Here is a 24,542-nt window from a genome sequence, read left to right as displayed (position 1 = left end):
ACAGAGAGATTATTGGCTACAAAGTGAAATAGCAATTGCAGAATCAGACTGAAGAAAGGGATCCAGAATTGGAGGCTAACGTAATAATCTATATAGGGAATAATGAAGGCAAAAATTAACTGGTATCTCTAGTAGCAAAAAATAACTGGTAATCAAATTTGAATTGACTATAAGATCTAATTAGTTTAAAACTGTTTTTGAAACATTTACTATTATAAAATAAATTACATAATGTAGGTTGCTCTGTTACATATACATTTGAGATGCTGAGTGATATATTCTATACTATAAGTATTTGGAAGTTATAAAATTCATAATGAATATAGCAACATGAGGCTATTGGATATTCAAAACATCAAATTACCAAAAAATTAGTAGTCAATGACCACTCTAGGCCCAGTACCATGTAGAGCAATGTGAAAGAATATACAAATAAATATGGAATATTGCTTTCATACATAGAATTCAGAAACACACACATAAATTTGGCTCAAACAAAGTTATATCAAAACAATAAGAGACAATAAAAAGTCAACCTTTCTGGGAAATGATTTCTATGGCTTCAAAGATGACCTTTGTGCCAAAACTACTAAATACATGTTTGCATCCAAACCTGCCTTCTAAACCCCAACTTTCCATTGCCAGTTCATACTGGCATTACACCAAACTCAATTACACTAGACTCCAATATTCTAGGATGAATTCATTAGTTACTCTTTAATGGTGTTCCTTTTCTATTCATTATTTCTGCTAAAGAAATTTTTTTTCACAGACTAGAAATACTAAAGTTACCTTTAGTTCAAGCATTTTGTTCCTGTTTCCCATATTCAATCAACTGCTAAATTCTATTAATTTTCTTATTAGTACGTTTAAAAAAGTTCTCTGCCTTTCTCTTCTAAAGTTGCCTCTGTTAATATCTTGGTTCAGGTATTCATCATCTGCTTTATCTGTTGCAGTATCTATCCAATTAATCTCCAGGCCACTGGATTCTAATCTTTTTAATCTGTTTTTCACACTGTCATCTGAATTATCTTCACAAAAACAGGTAACATTCTGTCATTTTCCTTTTCAAAAACCTTCTGTGTGCCTTATTATATACAAAATACAGTCAAATAATTTAGCATAGCATTCAAAGATCTCAATTACTGGAATCTAAATTACCTTTCCATTTTCATCACTTGAAACCAAATTATGTTTCCATTTTTATTACTTCATCACTTGCATCATTTCTTTCTGGAATGCATGAGTTAATCATACCAGTCTACTCATTACCCTTCAAATATATCTTAAATTATCTGTTCTCTGAAGTGCCTCCTTTTCACATGATTAATCTTGGACAGATATGACCTCAAACTCATTTATTTTAACTAAAGTAGCAAGCAAAATTTGTCTTTAAGAAATTTAAATTTTAAAGAAAAAGAAAAAAGAAATCATGGATTACAGAACTTGTAAAACAAGAGTTTCTATCAGCAAACCTGGGGATTTATGTCTGTGGACACACCCAATAAGGATATTTTTTTAAATTTATCCAAGTAAAATGCACATATAGAATAAGTGCACAAATCAAAACAATAAAGCTTAATGAATTTGCTCTTGTAAAAATACCCATGTAAACAGAAACCAGGTAAAAAAATAGAACACAGACCACAACCAGAAGCTTTCTGCCTCCGTCCAAGACTACTGTCCACCAAAGATAACCACTAACTTAACTGTTTACGTAGGGTGGCAATTCTATGCATGTTTTGTTCTCTCTTTCTCTCACTGTTACCTTAATACATAAAATTATACAGCATAGTCTCCTGTGACTGTTTTAATTTGCTTGACATTTTATTTGTGAAGCTCACTCATGTTATTGCATGTAATTGCAGTTTCTTGTATGGTTTATCCATTCATTGAATGAATATGTTGTAGTGTAGTTATGCATTCCAATATAGAGGGATATTTATGTTGTTTCCAACAGTTGGCTATTGTTAATAGTTCTTTAAGGTCGTATCTATATTTGGAGAACTTTGGGATAGATTTCTACTTGGTGCATACTATGGAGAAGAACAGCTGGCTCAAGGGTTTAGTATATTTAGCTTTAGAAGATCAGCAAAACTGTTTGCCAAAGTGCTTATACCAATTTACTCCCCAAAAAGAATATACGAGTTTGGTTTGCTCCCCATATCCACAGTTACAGGACGTTTTAGTCTTTCTTATGTATTCTACTGAGAATGAGGTGGGTGTCAGTTTTAGGTTTTAATTTTAGGTTTTTCTTTTCCCAGGTCACTAATGAAGTTGAGCATGCTTTCTAATGTTTATTGGCCATTTAACAATACTGTGTTGTGAAGGACTTGTTTGAGTCTTTCCCTCATTTTTTTTTTTTTCTTATGTACGGTGATATTTTCCTTATTTATTTAGAAGAGGTTTTCACATATGTATTTAGAATTCTTTAAATATTATGAAATCTTAATTGGATTTATGTGTTAGAAATGTCTTCTCCCACAACATGGGTTGCCTTTTCACTTTTGTACAGGTAATTTTTGATGAAAAGATGGTTTTACCATTAATGCAGTAAAATTTATTATTTTTCCTTCAATTACTAACTTTGTATCACTGTAAAAATATCTTCTTAGTCAATAATTTTAGATATTCTTAACTGCTACCTTCTGGAAACTTTATTATTTCACTTTTCATATGTAAATGTGCAATCCATCTGAACTTGTTTTTTGTCTATGGAAGGAGAGATCAAAATTCATACCTTTAAATAGATAGCCAGTTGAGAAAACCTCATTGATCAAAAACATATCCTTTGTCCATTGTACTGCAATATTGATATGGTCACAAATTATTTTACTGCAAATTTGTGAATGTTTTTGAGTTCTGTTTTCTGTTGCAGTGACATAGAAGAATTAAAAGTCTATTTGATTTGGAAATCATGTTAGATGTATTATACGTGCGAAAAAGTTCTAGGCAAATATTTAGAATTAAGTGTTAAATATTTCTTTGGTAAGCCATTCATTTTGTCTGATTGATAGAATCATCTTTCTAGCTCTTTATATATTATATTTAATACCTAGACATTCATTTGATTCCTTATTCCATAAATTCCCTCAACTAAATTACCTCTCTCTTTATTCACTAATATTATATCCTACTCTAGTTTGATCAGTAGTTTTGTCCAACATGATTGCTCAACTCTAATTGTCAGTGACTATTCTCAAATAATTCTGAACTCAAAGTTTGGTCTCACTAATTCTGTGTTATCTAAGTCTACCAATTCAGGTTGATTACTATCTGCAAACAGGACTTAAAATGCTTTTCTCTTGGGAAGACTGTTGCAGAAAAAGACACCTGTAATCTTCTTAATTGTTAAGTGATAAAGTGTCTCTTGTTTGTATGTCACACTAAAGGTCAAAAAGCATATGTGCTCAACATGCTCTCTAATTTTCACCTAGAATGCTTCTTTAATATCTTACCCGTTTCCTCTTCCTTCTGTGATATAAATACCACTAACTAAACCACCTGTTTAAAAAAACAAATTTCAAATTTGTTGAGATGTAACTGACATATTGTGTAAAATTAACGTATGATTTTACATAGGTATATATTGCAAAATGATTACAAAAATACAGTTACTTGACATGCCCAACATCTCACACAGTTTTGTGTGTGTCCATACCATGAGAAATTTTAAGATCTATTTTCTTAGCAACTTTCAAATGTACAGCACAGGATTGTTACGCCATATGTCACAACCCCAGAACTTACTCATCTATCACTAACTTGCTCATCTGTCACTGGAAACGTATACCCCTTGAGTACTTTCTACCATTTCCTTCACTCACACCCCATATCCCTTGCAACTGCCAATCTGCTGTGTGTTCTGTTCCTGTATTTGTTTTTTTGTTCCACATATAATTGAGATCAAAAAGTATTTGTTTTTCTCTCCCTGGCACACTTCACTTAGCACAATACACCCAAAGTTTCATATATGTTGCTATAAATAGCAGGATTTCTATCAGTTCAGTTCAGTTCGGTCACTAAGTTGTGTCTGACTCTTTGTGACCCCATCAACTGCAGCATGCCGGGCCTCCCTCTCCATCACCAACTCCCAGAGCCTACCAAAACTTATGTCCATTGAGTCGGTGATGCCATCCAACCACCTCATCCTCTGTCATCCCTTTTTCCTCTCCCCTTCAACCTTTCCCAGGGTCTTCTCAAATGGGTCAGTTCTTTGCATCAGGTGGCCAAAGTATTGGAATTTCAGCTTCAGCACCAGTCCTTCCAATGAACATTCAGGACTGATGTCCTTTAGGATGGACTGGTTGGACCTCCTTGCACTCCAAGGGACTCTCAAGAGTCTCCTCCAACACCATAGTTCAAAAGCATCAATTCTTCAGTGCTCAGCTTTTTTTATAGTCCAACACTCACATCCATACATGGCTACTGGAAAAACCATAGCCTTGACTAGATGGACCTTTTTTGGCAATGTCTCTGCTTTTCAATATGCTGTCTTGGTTGGTCATAACTTTTCTTCCAAGGAGTAAGCATCTTTTAATTTCATGGCTGCAGTCACCATCTGCAGTGATTTTGCAGCTCCAAAAAATAAAGTCTGCCACTGTTTCCATTGTTTCTCCATCTATTTGCCATGAAGTGATGGGACTGGATGCCATGATCTTTGTTTTCTGAATGTTGAGCTTTAAGCCAACATTTTTACTCTTCTGTTTCACTTTCATCAAGAGGCCTTTTAGTTCTTCTTCACTTTCTGCCATAAGGGTGGTGTCATCTGCATATCTGAGGTTATTGATATTTCTCCCAGCAATCTTGATTCCAGCTTGTGCTTCTTCCAGCCCAGCATTTCTCATGATGTACTCTGCATATAAGTTAAATAAGCAGGGTGACAATATACAGCCTTGGCCTACTCCTTTTCCTATTTAGCACAAATGAATCTTTTTTATGTATTATCCAGCTTAACATTTAAAAATGAGAAACAGAAGTTCTTTGCCTTCTGAGATTTATGCCAAGGAATGTTACCCATATTATGATTCTATTTTATAGATTGCAGATAATACTTCTTGATACCTACTGTCTACTACTAAATCTAGAATATAATGACAATTTAAGATATTTATAGGTTTTCTATTAGCTGACTCTGCCACTGAAGATAAGCTTTTTGAGGCTCATATGAAACCACTTCATCTCATGTCAATTTCTTCTAAAGAGCTCAGTATTCACAGACTTATCCCAATGCTACTCAAATCTTTTATATTTCTAAATACTCTTTATGGGCAGCCAAACTTCAAACACTGGGATTTAAGTATCTCTTTTAATCTAGTTTAAAGCATCTGCTACCAGTATCAGTTCAGTTCAGTTGCTCAGTTGTGTCCGACTCTTTGCAACCCCATGGACTGTGGCACACCAGGCTTCCCTGTCCATTACCAACTCTTGGAGTTTACTCAAACTCATGTCCATTGAGTCAGTGATGCCATCCAACTATCTCATCCTCTGTCATCCCCTTCTCCTCCTGCCTTCAATCTTCCTAGTCACGGTCTTTTCAAATGAGTCAGTTCTTTGCATCAGGTGGTCAAAGTGTTGGAGTTTCAGCTTCAGCATTGGTCCTTCCAATGAATATTCAGCACTAATTTCCTTTAGGATGGACTGCTGGATCTCCTTGCTTGTCCAAGGGAGTCTCAAGAGTCTTCTCCAACACCACAGCTCAAAAGCATCAATTCTTTGGTGCTCAGCTTTCTTTATAATCCAACTCTCACATCCATAGATGACTACTGGAAAAACCAGTAGATTATAGCTGAACAATCTGTAAGGTGTAGCATCTACTGTCTCCCATAAAACACTAGAGAATTTGAAGCATTGGCACCTAAAGTTACAGCAAACATTGTAAAAGCTCAACTTCTAGTTAGATTAACATAAAAACTTATACCTTAGGCCTTTATCTCAGTTTCTGTTACTGAGACATCATGCCAGGATTTCATCAAAAATTATTGGGCATATCAAAAGCCAGGAGAAAGCCAAACAGAAAGTAGAAAATCTTGAAAGAATTCAGATGAATTAAGATATTTTATGTGGTATATCAGATCCAGTTTTGACAAATAAAGATAAACTAGAGAGAAATTAAATTGTACCTTAATTATTGAATATGTGTTCCAAATTTTTAGTATTTTTTCTACCCAAATTTTCATCTTTTACAATCTAGTTTAAGAGGTACATGGATACACATTTTAGTAAGAATTTGCAACACATTTTTGGAGTACTTCAGTACACCACAAAAAATATAAGGAGGTTATTTGAATGATTGTGCTATGATATAATAAAGATCATCAAAAACTTTTACTCACAGTCAGATGTCCAAATTCCATCATTCTAAAAGGTTTCAAGGAGTCCTGTACTCTGAAAGAAACACAATAGAAAGGTGACCAGCCTTCAGCTGCAACAGAAAGTCATTGAAGAATTGAGGTCAGAGAGATGATAGGGTTCCCTTTGCTCTTACAAGGTATTCTCAAAGGAATTTGTATTTGTCCTTTCCAAGGGCAGCATAGAGCAGTTTATAGGATTAAAAAATTGTGCCATAGGAAAAGAATTTCTCAAAAGTAAAATCAACATTTAGTATCAACAGAAATTCAAGAGAAGCCTTTCATTATAACTCCGAACACCATTGTCAATTCTATACCTTATGCATGAATATTCATAAAGCCAGCAGTATTTTAAAGTGAATCTAAAAGCAAATTAATTATGCTTAAAGTTAGTTAAATGTTATTAACAATACCAGACACAAACTTTTGAAAATGTATTCTTTTAAAATTAAAAAAGGCCCTACAACTCAATCAAGGCTCTTGTACCTCTTATTCTTTAAATTATCTTTTTATTTATTTATTTTTTTTGTACCTCCTAAAAACACCAGTAACTATTTTATTTTGTTGTGTGTTAATGAGAAAGACTAAGAAACAGAAATAAAGTCAGGACTCATTTGCTGAGAAGAATCAAAGATAAAAGTTATCTTTCAAAGGCTTCCTGACACTTTCCCACAAAAGGAAAAAAAGAGCTTCAGATCTTGTTTTCAAGGAATCCTAATATGTTAATTACAGTCATTAAGGATGATAAAACTTAGAATCTCACACTTTGTCAGAGCTGAAAGCCAGTGAAGCAAAGATCTATCAGTAACTGATTTGGCCTTAAAACATACTGTATTCTAAATGCAAAATAATAACATTATAGATGCTTGCAAAAGTTTCAATTATTGCTAGCTATTAATAATAAATTCTTGGCTTTCCCGGTGGCTAAGAAGTAAAGAATCCTCCTGCCAATACAGGAATTGCAGGTTCAAAGTTTTGGTCTCTGGGCAGGGAAGATACCCTGGAGTAGAAAATGGCAACCCACTCCAATTTTTTTGCCTGGAAAATTCCATGGATAGAGAAGTTTGGTGGGCTACAGTCCACTGAGTCACAAAGTATTAGACATGACTTGGAGACCAAAAATCAACAACAAATTCTTGGTTTTTTCCCTTTTTAAAGTAAAAACTAATGAATTTTTTAGGTTTAATATAGAGTACATGCACCACCCTTATGGCAGAAAGTGAAAAAGAACTAAAGAGCCTCTTGATGAAAGTGAAAGAGGAGAGTGAAAAAGTTGGCTTAAAGCTCAACATTCAGAAAACTAAGACCATGGCATCTGGTCCCATCACTTCATGGGAAGTAGATGGGGAAACAGTAGAAATAGTGACTGACTTTATTTTTCTGGGCTCCAAAATCACTGCAGATGGTGCTTGCAGCCATGAAATTAAAAGGTGCTTATTCCTTGAAAGGAAAGTTATGACCAACCTAGACAACATATTGAAAAGCAGAGAGATTACTTTGTCAACAAAGGTCCATCTAGTCAAGAATATGGTTTTTCCAGTGGTCATGTATGGATGTGAGAGTTGGACTATAAAGAAAGCTGAGCGCAAAAGAATTGATGCTTCTAAACTGTGGTGTTGGAGGAGACTCTTGAGAGTCCCTTGGACTGCAAGGAGATCCAACTAGTCCATCCTAAAGGAAATCAGTCCTGAATATTCATTGGAACGACTGATGCTGAAGCTGAAACTCCAATACTTTGGCCACCTGATGCGAAGAGCTGACTCATTTGAAAAGACCCTGATGCTGGGAAAGATTGAGGGCAGGAATAGAAGGGGATGACAGAGAATGAGATGGTTGGATGGTGAGAGAGTCATTTCCAGGCAGGTTGATAGGGAGCCTAGGGGTCCCCAAGGAGAGAGGGGTCTGGAATTCTCAAGGAGGAAGAAAGGACAAACTTTTTTTCTTTCTCCACATTCCTTAGGATTATATAACAATAATGTATCCTGCCTAAGGACAGTCTTTGGGTTAAATCTTCTGTTATCTTAAAATGTAAATTATGGGAGTAGACCTGGTCTTTACAAGAATGTATCCTGCCTGAGGACAGTGTTATCTTAAAATGTAAATTATGGGAGTAGGTCTGATGAGGTCTTTACAACCTCCAGACATTCTTTGGATTATATAACTTCATTGTTAACACTAGCAAGCGGGTACTCTTTCTGCCCCCTTCTGATGCCTATGCCAGAAGCTTTCTCTATCTCCTTTATACTTTAATAAAACTTTATTACACAAAAGCTCTGAGCGATCAAGCCTCGTCTCTGACCCCGGATTGAATTCTTCTCCTCCGGGGGCCAAGAATCCCGGTGTCTCCTCGTGATTCAACAACAACCTTTCAATGGCATCACTGACTCAATGGACATGGGTTTAGGTAGACTCCGGGAGTGGGTGCTGGACAGGGAGGCCTGGTGTGCTGCAGTTCATGGGGTCGCAAAGAGTTGGACATGACTGTTGACTGAACTGAACTGAACATGCCTTTTTTGTAAGTGTTAAAGAGATTTCAATATATTAAAATTTTACATTTTTAAATTTTTTGTTTACTTTGTTTTTTAAATTTATTTTTAATTGAAGGGTAATTGTTTTACAGTATTGTTTTGCTTTCTGACAAACAATTAACATTTCAAAATTTTTACAGAATTTTACTACTGGCATTAGTCAGCTTTCAATTAGGGAAGCCTCTTAACCTTAGCAGCTGACATTGTTAAAACTTTCTCAATCCTGTTTTCTTTTTCTTGGTGGATCACATTTCTCATCAGCCATGTAGTTATTTAGGTTCAAGAGAAAGCAACATGAGTAGCAGTGATGAATGACATGCCTATGTTTGACCATCAGAAGCTCTCCATGAAAGCTCTCTTTCTCTTTCTCCACTTGATCTGTCAGATGCAATGAAAGACTCAGAAGAGACTTCTAGAGGATGATGGAGGTATATTGAAAATGCCAGGATTGTTGAGTCATTGCTTAGTGGAAAACTGTCCAGAGAGACACATGACCTCATTGGACTGTTGTGTGAATGAAAGGAAAAAAAAATTTTTTTTGTTATATTGCACCCCTGAAATTTTGGAATTAGCTATTTATTTTAAGTTCATAAAACCAAGCACGCATTTTCTGATCAGTTAGTTTATTGACATACTACTGTATATGCTAACATGCAAGTCACCTAACTTTGAGTTTTAGAAATTGGGCAACAGAGCTGTATGTGGCCAAGAGAGGTGGGGGCCTTTTAACTCCTAAGATGCCTGATTACTTTTCAGTGGAAAAGTCCCTAATACTGGGAAAGATTGAAGGCAGAAGGAGAAGAGGGCATCAGAGGATGAGATGGCTGGATGGCATCAACAATGCTATGAAGATGAACTTGGACAAACTCTGGGAGACGGTGAGGGACAGGAAGGCCTGGCAAGCTGCCGTCCATGGGTCACAAAGAGTCAGACACAACTCGGAGACTGAACAACAATAACAACAATGCCTGATTACTGAGTCTAAGATATGAGATTCCACATTTTGTTGTTTATAGTAACATAAATTTTAGAAAGGATTATGACAGTTATTGGGGAAAGAATAATATATTATCTCTATTATTAAGTTACTAAACCATGAAATAAATAAAAAATAAAATATTAAAATGCTAAATGTGTCCATAGGACATTACCTTCAATGTGATTTTAAAGATAGCAAAGTCCCTCATGGGTACAACAATAAGAGAAGACAAGAATGTGGGAGGTTTGCATGAGTTATGACTGACAGCATAGGTGGGTAGAGGATGTGAGGAGCAGAAACAGAAACCACATTCAAAAGAAATGTAGGGAGCATAGGACACTCAGATTTCAGGAGCCACTGTTTTCTAAAAAATTCTGTTCATTGCTCTCCTACATAGGTTGAGAACTAAACCACAAAGACAATTTTAGTCCTTTCAGTTTTAACAGATGAAAATCCAAAATAGGTTTTGAAAACTATATGATTTAGTTCTGTATTTTATAAATCAGATTGTACAGTTAAGCTATCCTTTATTTTAGGCATAGGCAGACCATGTCCTGATTCCAATCCACCACCTGTTTTTGTACAGCCTGCAACCTGACAATTTTTACATTTTTGAATCATTGAAAAACAAAGAAAAAAATAATTCATGATACATGAAACTCATCTGAAAAGCAAATGTCAGTATTCAAAAATGAGGCTTCATTGAAAACAACGACACTCATTCGTTTATGTCCTTTTTGTGGCTGCTCTTGTGATACAATAGAATGGAGTAGAATATACCATTGCTATAGACTTGGCAAGGCCTGCAATACCCAACATTTCTAGTCTTTTGTAGGACAAGTTAGTCAATTCTTTCTCTTCTTATAACACTTACCTCGTTAATTTGAAAAATAGGATAGATAACATGAAAAATTATCTGCAATGATACCCACAGATAACTGCAAATTTTAAGAAATCTGTGTTTTCCTCTTTTCCTGTCATCTCTCAGACAGAGCTCTGAAGTCAGACAGACATCAGTTTGAATCTGGGATCCTTCATCTGCTAACACCTTGAACTTATTATACAAGGCATTTAACTGATATTCAGTTCCTTTTCTCTCTATTAAAATGTGGGCAATTCTTCACAGAGTTGTAAGGATTAAATGACATGACATCTGTTTGGGGCTTTCATATATATTATATATATATATATAAAATGTATGAAATTAGTTACTGAGTTGTGTCTGATTCTTTGCAACCCCAGGGACTGTAGCCCTCCAGGCAAGAATACTGGAGTAGGTAGTCATTCCTTTCTCCAGATGATCTTCCTAACTTGGGTATGGAACCCAGGTCTCCTGCATTACAGGCAGATTCTTTACCACTAGCGCCACCTGGGGGGTGTGTGTGTGTGTGTGTGTATAGTCATGGTTAATATTTTTATCATTTGGCCATAAGAAATAAATATGTATTTTAATCTGAAATTCAAAACATTGTATTTGGTTTTGTTTAATCCACTACTTCAGAGAAGGCAATGGCACCCCACTCCAGTACTCTTGCCTGGAAAATCCTATGGATGGAGGAGCCTAGAAGGCTGCAGTCCATGGGGTCGCTGAGGGTCAGACACGACTGAGAGACTTCACTTTCACTTTTCACTTTCATGCATTGGAGAAGGAAATGGCAACCCACTCCAGTGTTCTTGCTGTTCTTGCCTGGAGAATCCCAGGGATGGTGGAGCCTGGTGGGCTGCCGTCTATGGGATCGCACAGAGTAGGACACGACTGAAGTGACTTAGCAATCCACTACTTTAAAATTCAGGAGCTTATGTAATTAATTTTTCTTCTTGTCATGAACTAAAATCAGAATATTGTACATAATTTTCTTAAGGACAGAGTGCTATAATACACATCTAATATAGTTGCTGAAAAAGGTGTTCTGTTCCTAGATTATTTCAGAGGCACCTACAAAACTTCTCTGGCTTATATAAGGCAGCACTGACTTTAAGAAATGAAGCTAAGTATCCATTCTTGCGTTATTATTTTAGCATTCTATTACACTGGTAAGACTTGTTTGCTTAGTTTGAATTTGTGAAGTTTTTATTTCAGATTTTCACAATAACTTAATCATATTTTAGTTGTATAAGTTTGTTACCTATGCATATTATTTTATTGAAAATATATTGAACAGTTAATATACAGTTATATACACATAACTATATGTAATCATTCACATATTAAGATAGTATATACTTAATCAATAGATACCCCAACTCAAATTACAATTTTAAATCACCATGAACTACTAAAACAAAGAATGCAGCAAATTATATTTCTGTTTCTACTTTACTATGCCTAACATCCATCCTAAATTCAGTACATTTACTTAATTACTTTAGACATTTACTTTTAATTAGTCCATACCAGGAAACAAGTTAGGGTTTGAGTTTAAAGTAGCTGGTAATACTAATTAAATTTCTATTCATATTTTTTGCTTATTATACATCTTAAAAGATTCATTAAGGGCCTACTAGTAGTAATAAGAGACATTTAAAGCAGTATCAGTGAAGATAGAATACAAGCCTAAAATGAGCAGTTTAATTTTGGTTACATAGGAAAAGTTGGAATAGAGAAGTACTTAAAAGATAACAGTAAAAAAAAAAAAAAATAACAGTAGAATTTAGTTGTGATTATTTATGAGTGACAAATAAAGTGTCTAATTACGATAGCTAAGTATGATATCTAAGAGCTTAACTTGAGTGTAATCTAGTAAGTAGTTTGTCACCTTTAAAGGTGGAAGGTCAAGGAAGTCAAGAAATTGTTGGAAGTCACAGGGAGATGTCTCAATGCAGCATCTGAAGGTAACCAGATGTTAATAAATAAGTTTGGAATTCTGTGTAGAGTTTAATATTGGAGATTCAGATTTTTGACATAAGCATATGGAACAAATTTCCAAGAGAGTTTACATTTTCTTGACACTTTAGAGACTTTAATGCAAAAGTCTGAGGAGTTGATTAGGAAGCAAAAGTAAGTTTTGTCATATGCAATAATGATAAAAATCATTCCATACTCTAAATTATTCTATGGATTCAAACAGCCTACAGGATTCATATTTTAGCTACTTTGTGTAGCACTGAAGAACTTCAACTGAAGCTCTTGGTATAGTAAGCACATATCTAGCCACAGAGGCCACTTTCAAACTATATTCACTAATAATATGTGGTATTTGTGGTTCCTTGAAAAAGACATTCACTATAACACTATTTTGATTTCTACATAGCGTTTCTTCTATATAGAACCCTCTTCCTCTAATTGTGAAGCTGGCAAACATCTGCTCACCCATAAAATTTTAATTCAAAATCTTTTTAATGGAGCTTTCCCTGATTTTAAGGGGAGATTTAGTTCTTCTTTCATCAATGCCTCTGCTGAATTTTATATCATTTCCATTATGGGTATTTTCTTATTACCTTTCAATTGTCATTTATATAACTATCCCATCCTCTTGAGGGCAAGGCTCTTGAGAAATATCAAAGTGACAATAATCAGTGGGGATAGTGAGATTATTCCTTGAGGAGGAGAAGCAAATGTCATATCAAGTGTTGGTCACTGAGAAGGTTCTTGAGATTTCCATCCCTAGGCTGTCAAGGTCTATTACCATCAAAGTAGTCCCTGAAGAAGGGTATGGATGAAGGTCTCCAAGACTTTATATGAAGAGTTGCCAGGCTATTTTACTATCTGAGTCATTCATGACGATATTGCAATTAACCAGGATCATAGAATTATTTAAGGGTGAAGAGGAATACTGGGATTCAGTGCCTGTAGCCTGAAAGAATGCTGTGGAAGCTAGCAGAGGTCTAAAAAGGGTGGGGATACATTATTATCTCCACCCATCACACTTCACAACTCCCTTCTATCTTCCTTCTGCCCCTTCCAAAAGGGTGCAATTGAGCCAATTATGTCTGTCGAAGGATATTAAGTTTAAGCTAAGAAGCAAATTTTGCATGAAGGCAGAAAAGCAGGAATTTCACTACCACTTCCAGAGGTATCTTTCCAGTTAAGCAAATCTGATAATGTTGCTTCCATTTTTAAAAACCTCTATTGGCCTTTTATCACCTAAAGATAAAGCTCATGCTCACAGCACTTCCCAATCTGATCCTGCCCCTGGTCTAGGTTTATCTTTCTGACTCCTCCCTCCTCTTTCTCCAAGCACAATGTGCTTTCCTTAATGGAATTTCATCAGTCTTCACCTTTTTTTTTCATATTACCCTCAGTCTGTGTTGCTTCATTGTGGTGATCAAAGGATAAAAGAGCAGATAAAATCAAGGAAGGTCTTGGAATGCAGGAATGGAAAAACCAGACCCTTATTGTCCTTCCCTACCCCATGTTGTAACTATTAATGGATTTCAAGTCCTCCTAAAGAGTATAACCTGTCTCCCCTCATCCAGTATACATACCTCATCCAATCAGCAAATGTCCCACAAGACCCCTATCCCACTGCTTATACCCTGGGTATAAAAGTGGACTAAGGACCCCTGTTCAATGTCAGTTCTCCCTTGAGCTGGCCCTCTGTTGTAACAGCGTCTCCTATTCTAATAAACTTTATTTCCCTCTCATTCTGTCTCATGTCTGGAAATTCTTTTTCAACCTACACTGGGACCATGACATTTTTGGTGGCCCATACAGGGACTTGGGGTCTCTTTCCCACCTCCTTGTTTCTCCTTTTTCATAGGGACCCTCTGCAAACAGGCAAATGTTATGGAAGCAACTGAGGAACTCTGGCCAGGGTTACCCTCTGGTGTGTTCCAAAGGCTCCACTGCTCACTGCACCCCAGTAGCTGCTGCCTAAATGGGTGAGGGTCTTTCCTTTGTCTTCTTTCCAACTGAGGACTAGGCCAACCAATATTGTGTGGGCACGGGTCAGGCACTTAAAAGCCATTAGGACGCCTGCCACATGAAGACTCCCGTGTAAGGATAAGGGGGCATGGAATGTATCAGGCCACAAGGGCATCCACACCCAGCAAGACAACTTCCATGCATCATGTCAGGCACATCGTGGTTGAAGCAAAACAGAGACTGTTGTCCACTGGCCATCTCTTCCCTGATAGGACTGTAAGGTGGATTCCTCAGCCTCCATCCCTGTCACTTTCACTTCTTTCCCTTTCTGTCTGGATTGATTTATAGGATCCCAGGTGTTGCCTCTGAGCCATCCCAAGAGTGCTTCCATGTTTCAGGGAATCACCAAATGGTGAATCACCCAGTTGCTCCTGGGAATTTCTTTCTTTCTCTGACCAGGTCACATGGTGCCTTAGCTACAAGGTTCTCAGAGGTCACTTCTCACTGTCAGACGTGACTGTTGGGATGGTGGGTCATTTTAGTGCCATTAGTTGCGTGGAGATGTCACTGAGACAAAAAGGGATGCCTTTTGCCAGTCGGTGACTCTAGTATCCCCATTCTAAGGTATATAGGCTAAGGATGGGTTATGGTACATCTTGGGAGCCTCTCTCAGACTCACCCCTTGGCTACATTCTCAGAAACTGGAGAATTTTGACCCTGCAAAAGGCCTGGCCCCAGTACAAACAGGGGGACCCAAAAAAATGGCCTCTGAATGGCACACTAGCTTTTTCCAGAAGCAGGGAAAGGACTCAGAATTTCTTTATGTTCAGTCCTTCATGGCCCTCAGTCAGAATCTGGATTTGAGGGACTCATGCCGCATGTGTCTTTCTGTTGCCTCCCTATCTCCTGTCCCCATCTGTCTCTCTCCATCAGATTTCCTAGACAACCTCTACTCGACCTTTCATATCCATACAATCTCTAGGAAAGGATTCTGAGGTTCCCTTTGGTCCAGGTCTTTCTCCTATATTCAAAAGCCTGAAGGATCAAAAACTCTCCTCTATGCTTATCTCTCACATGGGGAGCAAACAAAGTTTCCCCTACTCCTGAACATCCTAAAGAATTCCCTCCAACTACTCCTATTTCTCAGGGTGGGAAAGGCCAAGCTTCCCCTACTCCTGCAAATTTCCTTAACCCTTCTGATTTTTCTGATGGGACAAAGACCTCACTTCCCTCCAGATGGACAATCAAAGATTTTTATCAGCTGATCTGCCTCTGATATCAGAATCAATTTGAGCACTATTTGGTCTATATAATTTAGGTATAAAACTAGGACTACAGAAAGGAAAGATGACTTTTTGACACAGGATAGCGATGATATTCTTTAGACTCTATAGAAAACTGGCTAAAATAATTTTTTTTTTTCTTGGAAACTGCAAAACTGGTTCTTTTTTCATGCACAATTAAAAACAACTAGTATTCTTGCCTGGAAAAATCCCATGGACGGCAGAGCCTGGTAGGCTGCAGTCCATGGGGTCGCTAAGAGTCGGACACGACTGAGCAACTTCACTTTCACTTTTCACTTTCATGCATTGGAGAAGGAAATGGCAACCCGCTCCAGTGTTCTTGCCTGGAGAATCCCAGGGACGGGGGAGCCTGGTGGGCTGCCGTCTATGGGGTTGCACAGAGTCGGACGCAACTGAAGTGACTTAGCAGCAACAGCAGCAGCTTGTTAAAAGGCCTGCCTAGGGAAGAGCTTGAGGTGAACCCTTTCCATGTTCTTGAAATACATGGCCCACTTTTCCTGAGACCTCAGCCTTGGGGAAATTAGAACTTCAAGCAACCAAAATAAATAAATAAAAAAATAAATAAATAAAGGAGGGGGGAGTCAAAGAGACATTTTAAATCACAGGCAGAAAACTATGAGATATTTGTCTGTCTGTCTGGATTTATGTACATCTCAGTGTGTGTCATTTGGCTTTTTTTGATAATATGGCTGATGTTGTAAATGAGTTCTAATTTAATTGGCCTAAAGAAAAGTTCAGTTCAGTCACTCAGTAGTGTCTAACTCTCTCTGACCCCATGAATTGCAGCAAGCCAGGCCTCCCTGTGTCCTGGAGTTCACCCAAACTCTTGTCCATCAAGTCGGTGATGCCATCCAGCCATCTCATCCTCTGTCATCCCCTTCTCCTCCTGCCCCCAATCCCTCCCAGCATCAGAGTCTTTTCCAATGAGTCAACTCTTTGCATGAGGTGGCCAAAGTATTGGAGTTTCAGCTTTAGCATCAGTCCTTCCAATAAACATCCAGGACTGATCTCCTTTAGAATGGACTGGTTGGATCTCCTTGCAGTCCAAGGGACTCTCAAGAGTCTTCTCCAACACCACAATTCAAAAACATCAATTCTTCGGCGCTCAGCTTTCTTCACAGTCCAACTCTCACATCCATATATGACCACTGGAAAAGCACTTACAAATCAGACAATTCTAAATAGAAGAGAAATTAACCTAAATGAATTTCAGATTAACGTGAATTGGGAAATATTCAATATTAAATATCTAGTATTAATGTTTGTTTGCTAATCCAATATAGACATGTCTAAGAGTCATTAACATTAAGCATATTTTCATTGTGCCTAGGTTTATTATAAGTAAAATATTGTTATATTTGCTATATATGTTACAAATTTGTCAGGAAGGAAGGTACCTGGAGTGAAGAAACTTCAAAAAAATGTAAATGAGATATGAGTTTTTAGATAAACTAATTAAAGATTAAAAACGTCAGTCTAAAATGGTCTCTCTGCTGCTGCTGCTAAGTCACTTCAGTCGTGTCCAACTCTGTGCGACCCCATAGACGGCAGCCCACCAGGCTCCCCTGTCCCTGGGATTCTCCAGGCAAGAACACTGGAGTGGGTTGCCATTTCCTTCTCCAATGCATGAAAGTGAAAATGAAAATGAAGTCGCTCAGTCGTATCCGCCTCTTAGCAACCCCTTGGACTGCAGCCCACCAGGCTCCTCCATCCATGGGATTTTCCAGGCAAGAGTACTGGAGTGGGGTGCCATTTCCTTCTCCGAAAATGGTCTCTCTAGATTTTGGTAACCTGAATTTCTAGGGTTGTGCTAAACTAAGTGACAGAAGTTTATTGAATAGCTAAGTCATTTCCAAATAAAATAAGATTCTGAAACATTCATTACTGAATACTAATTTCCTCTTACAGAGACAATATAGATTTTGGACTATTAATGAATAATGTTTGATGCCATCCTGTGATGTTCTCTAGAATTTTTTTTAGAAATTATCAGTGGTATTTTTGTTCACTAATCTATAGAATGCTTATATAAAGGTTAATTTTTGGTTGCTTACAGAAAGTAGGATGTGTGTTTTCAGTAAAGAAGGTATGAGGAATGGAATTACATTTTATGAAGGGAAAAAGTAGCTCTGACTTACAAGTGGCTGTTTAAGGATGGGAGAACAAATGGGTACAGAAAGTGATAAGGTTTTATGGAAAGTGGACCCCAAGGGAAGAGTTTTGTGCATGAATACAAGTTTTCTTGAAATGTTGAACTGCCTTTGATAATGGATTTTAAGTTTCTTTGCCTCTGAAGTGATCTCTCTATGTTTACCTGAGAGATCTTCTTTATTACTTTGGCTAAGTGAATATAGCCTGGTGGGCTGCCGTCCATTGGGTTGCACAGTGTCGGACATGACTGAAGCAACTTAGCAGCAGCAGCAGCAGCAAGTAAATATATTGTTTCACAGTGATCTATATGATTCTATCTGACTTGAGTGTTATAAACCCTTTTGATATTTATCAACAAAACTTCCTAAATAGCTTGACTTCGAGGTGGCTTTGGAATGCTTCAGAGGGCCCCTGAGACATCCCAAAGAGCTATTAAACTACCTGAGTTCATTTGACATGTTAAATTACATGGGAAGTATTGTTGGAGGAGTGATGAATCTTCTCAGGTTATATTGTATGGTTGATGTTACTTATATAAATATCCTAGAAATTATGTGAAATTCATGAAAAACTGATATGTCCTGGTAAAATGTTGTCAGTTATAATTCTACTTATCATCTTAAAGTGTTACAAGTCACAGCAATGACCAGGCTACTTTGTCAATGGCAATTTAATTATACTTTAAACAAGCCTTCTATGGTTTCACTCTCATGTCTTTAGGAAAATACTGCTAGTTCTTCAAGATTTATGGAAAAGACTTTTCTAAGATTAACTGATAAACAAATTTTGTTTGTTTGTTATCTGATAAACTGGTAACAGACTGGAATTTAGTCTACTCTCTACGTTAAGAGAACGGTTTTCTTAGAATGAAGCTTTCAATAACAGATTATGCATTTCATTGCCTTTAAGAGATTTATATTTGTTCTTAAAATCTTTTATTACTTTGGTAAAGTAAATAAACATTATTTAAGATTCAGTTCAGTTCAGTCGCTCAGTCGTATCCGATTCTCTGTGACTCCATGAATCGCAGCACGCCAGGCCTCCCTGTCCATCACCAACTCCTGGAGTTCACTCAGACTCACGTCCATCAAGTCAGTGATGCCATCCAGCCATCACAGCCTCTGTCGTCCCCTTCTCCTCCTGCCCCCAATCCCTCTCAGTATCAGAGTCTTTTCCAGTAAGTCAATTCTTCACATGAGGTGACCAAAGTCCTGGAGTATCATCTTTAGCATCATTCCTTCCAAAGAAATCCAGGGCTGATCTCTTTCAGAATGGACTGGTTGGATCTCCTTGCAGTCCAAGGGACTCTCAAGAGTCTTCTCCAACACCACAGTTCAAAAGCATCAATTCTTCGGTGCTCAGCTTTCTTCACAGTCCAAATCTCACATCCATACATGACCACTGGAGAAACCATAGCCTTGACTAGATGAACCTTTGTTGGCAAAGTAATGTCTCTGCTTTTCAATACTCTATCTAGGTTGGTCATAACTTTTCTTCCAAGGAGCAAGTGTCTTTTAATTTCATGGCTGCAGTCACCATCTGCAGTGATTTTGGAACCCCCCAAAATAAAGTCTAACACTGTTTCCACTGTTTCCCTGTCTATTTCCCATGAACTGATGGGACCCGATGCCATGATCTTCGTTTTCTGAATGTTGAGCTTTAAGCCAACTTTTTTACTCTCCTCTTTCACCTTCATCAAGAGGCTTTTCAGTTCCTCTTCACTTTCTGCCATAAGGGTGATGTCATCTGCATATCTGAGGTTATTGAGATTTTTCCCGGCAATCTTGATTCCAGCTTGTGCTTCATCCAGTCCAGCGTTTCTCACGATGTATTCTGCATATAAGTTAAATAAGCAGGGTGACAATATACAGCCTTGACGTACTCCTTTTCCTATTTGGAACCAGTCTGTTGTTCCATGTCCAGTTCTAACTGTTGCTTCCTGACCTGCATACAAATTTCTCAAGAGGCAGGTCAAGTGGTCTGGTATTCCCATCTCTTTCAGAACTTTCCACAGTTTACTGTGATCCACACAGTCAAAGGCTTTGGCGTAGTCAATAAAGCAGAAATAGATTATGGTGCATGTAAAAGCTCATTCTGCTTCTACCAAAAAAACCCAAAACAAAACCCTCACTATTAGACTTTTGCTATCCTGATGTCCTTAAAACATGGCAACAGTCAACTCCTAAATTAGGGAATTAAAAATGGGTGAACAATAGCTGAAAATCAAAGAGTCAGGGCTATGGGAAATCCAAGATAGCCAGTTGGCTTTTCCCAGCTCCCTGACAAACCTCATTTTTATTTGATGGGTTAAAGCCTTCCCTGGCTACAGGGTTAATGCCCTCATAATGAAAAAATCATAATTCACTGAATATTGTTTTGTTAATTGTTAAACTAAGTTTCTAGCTTTGTTAATTAAGGTCTCAGTTCAGTTCAGTTCAGTTCAGTCGCTCAGTCGTGTCCGACTCTTTGCGACTCCATGAATCGCAGCACGCCAGGCCTCCCTGCCCCCCTCCAACGCCCGGAGTTCACTCAGACTCACGTCCATCGAGTCAGTGATGCCATCCAGCCATCTCAGCCTCTGTCGTCCCCTTCTCCTCCTGCCCCCAATCCCTCCCAGCATCAGAGTCTTTTCCAATGAGTCAATTCTTCACATGAGGTGACCAAAGTACTGGAGTTTCAGCTTTAGCATCATTCCTTCCAAAGAAATCCCAGGGCTGATCTCCTTCAGAATGGACTGGTTGGATCTCCTTGCAGTCCAATGGACTCTCAAGAGTCTTCTCCAGCACCACAGTTCAAAAGCATCAATTCTTCAGCACTCAGCTTTCTTCAGAGTCCAAATCTCAATCCATCCATGACCGCTGGAAAAACCACAGCCTTGACTAGATGAACCTTTGTTGGCAAAGTAATGTCTCTGATTTTCAATATGCTATCTAGGTTGGTCATAACTTTTCTTCCAAGGAGTAAGCGTCTTTTAATTTCACGGCTGCAGTCACCATCTGCAGTGATTTTGGAGCCCAAAATAATAAAGTCTGACACTGTTTCCACTGTTTACCCATCTGTTTCCAATGAAGTGATGGGACTAGTGTTTACTAAGACTCACTTCTGAGATAGTTCCTTGTTGTCATGTTATTTTGCTAAAAGATTTAATTACATTATTAAAAAGGACACTATAAGTTTGTTTCTAAAGTTTATCTCAGTAACCAATCTTCAGATAAAGATCAGATGCTCCATGATGTAGAACCAGGAGATCAACACCCAGTCTATATTCATTTGACAAATAAAGTCAGATGACCTGTGGTAAACTAGGCTCTACCCAATGAAAGTTCTTGACTTATAATTCTTACTTATGACCTTACTAATAACTGCTAGCTATACACGACTGAAGCGACTTAGCAGCAGCAGCAGAAGCATAGCTATATTATTTACTATGTCACTTGTTTCAGAAGATTTTTTCTTAAGTTACCAGATGTGTAACTAGGCCTGTGATACAATGCTGAAATGCAATTCCATATGAGAACAATGATTGCAATAATGTAACTCTAGATATGCGAAGAAGCAAAAAGAGGGAATATTTTCCTGGACCAAGAGGCTAGTAAGACAGGTATGGTCCAGAGACTTTTTGCTACTAGCAAAGCCTGGTCCAATAACAGTACACTGAGTAACATATCAATGGAATCTTCCCTAGACCTGGGAATGAGCCTTCCCAGCATCGCAGGACACAATAGCCATGAAAATGCTCCCAAAGCATGGTCACATATGTGGCTATGAAGGTACCCTGCTGACTGGAAGTTGACACTTGCCAGCTGCCTCTACAAAGATTACATCATGACCACTGCAAGCTGCTGACCTTCAACACCCCCTGAAAGGTGTTCAGGGTGGAGACCAGAAATAAGGTACTCTGTGCTCTGGGAAAAACCCAGAAGAACTGGCCTTCAGATAGTCAGATGTTTTCAGGTAAAGATTTTATGAGCCCATCTTGCATCTTCTCGTACCTAGAGAAACACTAATGTCATGAACCAGTGTGTGGTCCTGGTTCTCCTGGCTAACACCTGAGCAGCTTTTCTACTTCTACTAATCTCTGGGCCACATATCTTTAACTTTCTTGTTAAGTTTGTTTCTTCTCAGTTCAGTTCAGTGACTCAGTCATGTCCGAATCTTTGCGACTCCATGAATCGCAGTACGCCAGGCCTCCCTGTCCATCACCAACTCCCGGAGTTCACTCACACTCACGTCCATCGAGTCAGTGATGCCATCCAGCCATCTCATCCTCTGCCGTCCCTTTCTCCTCCTGCCCCAAATCCCTCCCAGAATCAGAGTCTTTTCCAGTGAGTCAACTCTTCACATGAGGTGGCCAAAGTACTGGAGTTTCAGCTTTAGCATCAGTCCTTCCAAAGAAATCCCAGGGCTGATCTCCTTCAGAATACAACAAATCTCCAAGTAATAGTATGACAAGAATATTCCCTGACCAATACCTAGACAATGCTGAAACAAGTCACCTTATAACTCCATGAACTCTCATCTCCCTCTGTAAATGCACCCTGGTAGAGAGCAGGCAAAAGGAACCCAGAGCCCCATGACACCCCTGTACAGCCTGAAGAAACCAGAGTGGTCATAGTCCCTTTTCCCCTAAGACTGGATTCCCAAGGGCTTCCCTTATACCTCAGTCAGTAAAAGGTCTGCCTGCAATGCAGGAGACCGGGGTTCAATTCTTGGGTCAGGAAGATCCCCTTGAGAAGGAAATGGCAACCTGCTCCAGTATTCTTCCCTGGAGAATCCCATAGACAGAGGAGCCTGGCAGACAGTCTATGGGTTTGCAAGAGTCAGACATGACTAAGCACACACAGAAGCAGCAGCTGGGTTACCAAATGCCTGAGAATGGAAAAAGGTAGACAGTTAGACATGAACAAGGTATCAAAAGGGGCCAAAGAATTTGCCCTAAAAATAAAGAGGAGGAGGAATGTGGTGACCCAAGGACAAAGAGCAGATAACACCAAGGAGGGTCATGGAATGCAGGCATGGAAAAACCAGACCCTTATCATCCTTCCCTACCCCATGTTGTAACTATTAATGGATTTCAAGTCCTCCTGAACAGTATAACCGGTCTCCCCTCCTACCCCATAGGGAGAAGGTATTTGCCTTACTCCTCCCTCCACCCAATATATGTGGGTGGAGGTACACATGCCTCATCCAGTCAGCAAATGGCCCACAAGATACCTATCCCACTGCTTGTACCCTGGGTATTAAGGTGGACTAAAGACCCCTGTTCAATGTTGGTTCTCTCTTGAGCTGGCCCTCTGTTGTAACAGTGTCCCCCATTCTAATAAACTTTATTTCCTTCTCATTCTGTCTCATGTCTGGAAATTCTTTTTCAACCCGCACCCAGACCAAGACATTCATCTCGCTAGAAACTGATCTCATCCCTGCCCCACATGGTAAAACTCCTACTGAACTTCAGAAATCAGCTATTCCTTGCTGAATATTTCTGTGAACATCCTCTCCCAGTGTTTTCATAGTGCTTGGTTTATACCTCTACTCACCATATTTTATTTACAATAATTTGTTCACACCTGCCTCTCATTTTATTGTAGGCTCTCTGAGGGAGAGTGTCATATTTTATTCAGCTCTGTCTCTTCGACATCAAGCATAAAACCTGGCACATGGATCACATCAATAAATACTGGCTGATTATACAAAAAAGGAAATTGTACTGGTGGAAAAAAAATTATAAAGTTTTTATGCAAGCACTCTACCTAGCCAAATAAGCAATTATAAAAGTGGAGATGTTGCACTTATATATTCCACTGTTTTATATCCTTTTGACTTCTCTTGTCATTTGTTTTCAACTTTTTATTATTTTTTGTCATATACTAGCAGTAGTTTTGAAGGAAAAGAATGTACTATAAAAATTTACATGCAGAGATACACATATACAGTTTTGTGTATTTAGTACTTTTGCCTTGCTTTTTTCAGAATTTCTCTATGTGTAAAACTTAATTATTTAGACAGCAAAACTGAATAATATCCTCTAAGAGTCTGCTAAGGAGAGATAAACAATCATCCCCTTGTTAACGTCATAAAATAATGAATGTGGTTTATTCTGAGTTACTTTTGCATGAATGTGTTATTATCACTTTTTTGTTATTTTATATTACCTTGCATCTAATGTAAACATCTGGTCAAATTGTTATGTATGTAATTATTAACATTCATTGCACTATAAAGAAAATTATTGCATATCAAAAGGGTGTGCTGAATAAGGAAATCTAAATTTAAAAATGCTTTGAGTGGGCTTGTCTTGTAGCACAAAAGCATACTTTTCATGAATAAAATATTCTAGGGAAGTGAAATTTTAAAAGATCAGACTTTTTCCATTTAGTTTTCACTCAAAAGATTTTTTCTTGTACTTTTAGTGGAAACTATATAAGA

General features: G+C 38.0%; 1 protein-coding gene across 1 annotated transcript in view; it reads right to left on the bottom strand.

Moving 5' to 3' along the window:
- Window positions 1-24,542, bottom strand: part of SLITRK1 (SLIT and NTRK like family member 1) — a 548,961-nt gene that overhangs the window by 38,383 nt on the left and 486,036 nt on the right. The window contains exon 3 of the mRNA XM_006047973.4: window positions 6,336-6,387. The gene's annotated coding sequence lies outside the window, so the exon portion shown is untranslated. The remainder of the gene's footprint in view (window positions 1-6,335; window positions 6,388-24,542) is intronic.

This window comes from Bubalus bubalis, chromosome 13 (assembly GCF_019923935.1).
Source record: "Bubalus bubalis isolate 160015118507 breed Murrah chromosome 13, NDDB_SH_1, whole genome shotgun sequence".
In the NCBI taxonomy this organism is placed as follows: domain Eukaryota; kingdom Metazoa; phylum Chordata; class Mammalia; order Artiodactyla; family Bovidae; genus Bubalus; species Bubalus bubalis.
The sequence above is the reverse complement of the archived record's forward strand: the minus strand, read 5'-3'. Positions and strand labels throughout refer to the sequence as shown.